The following is a 3,254-nucleotide window of genomic DNA, read 5'->3' on the forward strand; positions in this document are numbered from 1 at the left end:
ACAAAGTTCCTTGTCAATGACAAACTTTCCTATCATACATGAAATAGAAAAACTAACAGGGTCTTTCATCTTTGGGGGCATGTTGTTCTGGTACACTCTGCAGCAAGTGCCACTGTCTCGTCATCTTCAAGTTTCTTTTTATTAGACATGATTTCCTTTAGGAACTTGGCGTAAGAGGGCATTTGTGTAATGGCCTATGTGAAAGGTATAGTGATATGAAGTTGCTTTAGAATCTCTATAAATTTCTTAAACTGACCCTTATTCTTAGTTTTAGCAAGTCATTGAGGGTATGGTATTGGTGGTTTATAAGGTGGTGGAGGAACGTACAAATTTTCTTTCTCAATTGGTTATGGTCGTCTCCTCATTATCAGTTATTTGTGTTCCTACTTGGCTCTTATCATCCACTTTATTTGGTTCTCTCTTAACTTTCCTATACATCCCAGGGTCTAAAACTCTCAAATCAATAGGTTCATCTAGTTTCGTCCCACTTCGTAGTGTGATGGCGTTAGCATGATATTTCGGGTTGGGTTGAGGTTGGCCTGGAAATGTGCCAGCAGCAGAAGCCATAGTCGCTTGTTGTTAGGCTACTTAAGAGGTTTGTGTCTTAAGCATCATGTTGTGTGTGGCCATGGCGTTAACCTTGTTCGCCAATTGTTTCACCAGCTCATTTGTGTGAATATTTCGGTTCATAAATTCTTTATTTTGCCGGGTCTGGGTTGCGATGAAGTTCCCCATCATTAGTTCTAAATTTGATTTTCTAGGAGCGGAAGGAGCAGCGATAGCTCCCTTTTGGAAACCTGGAGGTGTTGGTGGTGGTGGACTAGAAGCAAACAACGCGTTGTTGTTTTTGTAGGAAAAGTTTGGATGATTTCTCCTTCCTGTATTATAAGTGTTAGACTAGGGATTTCCTTACGCATAGTTAACTAAGCCTGACATAGTCCCTGTCAAAAGCTAACAATCAGTAGTGACATGTCCTTGGACTCCACAAATCTCGCAGTTTGGAGTCACAACAACTACGGTAGCTGGAGGGGTAAGAGTTAAGTTGTTAATCTTTTGAGTAAGTGCATCGACCTTAGCACTCACATGGTCTATTCCATTTACTTCGAATATGCCTCCCTTTTGTGGTGTTTTCTCTACTTGAGCACATTCGGTTCCCCATTGATAATGGTTCTGGGCCATGTTCTCGATAAGCTGGTAAGCTTCATTGAAGGGCTTGTCCATTAAGGCACCTCCAACTACAACGTATATGGTCATTCTTATGTTGTAAAGAAAACCATTATAGAAGGTATGGATTATAAGCCATTTCTCTAAATTGTGATGAGGACATAGTCTCATCATGTCCTTATATCGTTCACATGCTTCGAAGAGAGATTCTCCTTCGGTTTGTATAAACGTAGTTATGTGATTTCTCATCATTTCTATTTTTCTTGGTGAGAAGTATTTGGCTAAGAATGCTTTCTTGAGTTCATTCCAAGTAGTGATGGAGTTTGTAGGTAGAGACTGTAGCAAAGCTCTGACTCTATCTCTTAGAAAAAAAGGAAATAAACATATGCGAATTACTTCAGGATAGATTCCATTACTCTTTAGTATGTATAGATACTATACAAACACTAACGGATGAAGATTGGGGTCCTTGGAGGGATTTCCAGAGAACTGGTTATGTTGCACTATCTGTATCAGATAAGGTTTCAATTCGAAGGTGTTCGCTTGGATTGCAGGTGGAACAATGCTAGAGTGTGACTCGTCTTCTTATAGAACAACATAGTCTTTAAGAGGACGATTATCTTGTTCAGCCATAGGAATAAATATGTCTCGACTTTCTTGTAATCGGCATTTGATATGAATGAAACACTCAATTTTGTTAATCGGTTGTTCTAACTCGTCTTCGATTGAGCAAATATTGAACATTCAACCGAGAGAAAAAGAAAAAATTCCTTAGTCTATAGAGTGCTACAACGGAATCACAATATATATATATAAAACTTTAAAACTTATATATATAGTCACAAAATTATAGTAAACATCACCCATTTTCAAACCATCCATTACGCTATTAAGAATGTTCCTAGTTTTCCACTACAAACTTTTGGTTGTACGCAATTGGCTTGGGTTATCATAATATAAGACTATTGATTTGTTTGATTTTCGTCTCACCTCTTTTTCTAAATGGTTGGTTGTCAAATTTAATATATATATATATATATATATATATATATATATGGAACAAAACAACACAATAAATAAAACTAAGGAATAATACTAACAACAATAATAGAGAATAAAATAGAAATTAAAAACTGATAACTAAAATTGAACCTGAAATAAAAACTGGTAATAATAAAATTATGAAATTGAATTCTGAAAATAATTATGGCAAGATTATATTACAATCGATCAAAGTGCGTACAGAAACTTCTTAAAGTCATATGTTAAAAGTACAACAGTTCCTCAATATGAAAAACAATTACTTTACAATGGTGGATTTTCTTCTTAAAATTAAATCTTTGAACTCGACTTTTGAAAAATTAAAACCTAAGCCTATTTATAGAGCTAGAAACTTGTAAAAATGTCTCAAAATCGTGTTGGAATAGTGGGAGAAAAATGTGCTGGAGTGGGAGAGAACTTGATATCTCTATTGTTATTTTTCTGACCTCAAAGTCCGAGGCGGACGCCATGGCCTCATGGCGAAGTCCATGAGTGCTATTTGTGGAGAACATACCTTTTAAAGTCCATGGAGAACACCAAGGCCTCATGACGAACAACAAGTGGAATCAGAGTCTAACTCTTGTTCAAAGATTAATTGTCTCAAGAGGAAGATGACTTCCAATATTTTTTCTAACCATATATCTTTCTTAAACACAGTACCACTATTTAATGGTTATAGGTTTGAATTATGAAAATGTAAATTTAGAATTTTTATTCAAATTATTGATTTAGAATTGTGGAAAACAATAATCAACAGTCTGTTTATCCCTAATCACCATATAAATGTAGAAGTAGTAGATAAACCTGATTCCTTTGGACCATAGAGGAAAAGAGAAAATTTGAAATTGATTTCAAAAATAAGAATTTTCTAGTAATGTCTCTAGATGATAGTAAACTCCTTTATGTTTATTGTAAATCTGACAAGAAAATATTGGATACTTTTGAAATGATATATGGAGTTTAGCTGGGTATTGAACAAGAGCATATGAATACACGAGGCAAAGAAGATGAATACTTCATTCATAAATATTTCTCCTAATTTAGAAATT

General features: G+C 35.0%; 1 non-coding gene across 1 annotated transcript; it reads left to right on the forward strand.

Moving 5' to 3' along the window:
• The first annotated feature begins 1,309 nt into the window (after nucleotides 1-1,309).
• LOC127124894 (small nucleolar RNA R71) lies at nucleotides 1,310-1,416 on the forward strand. Its single transcript, XR_007804372.1, has one exon. It is a non-coding gene; the product is annotated as a small nucleolar RNA R71 (small nucleolar RNA).
• The last annotated feature ends 1,838 nt before the right edge of the window (nucleotides 1,417-3,254 follow it).

This window comes from Lathyrus oleraceus, chromosome 2, assembly GCF_024323335.1.
Source record: "Lathyrus oleraceus cultivar Zhongwan6 chromosome 2, CAAS_Psat_ZW6_1.0, whole genome shotgun sequence".
Taxonomy (NCBI): Eukaryota; Viridiplantae; Streptophyta; class Magnoliopsida; order Fabales; family Fabaceae; genus Lathyrus; species Lathyrus oleraceus.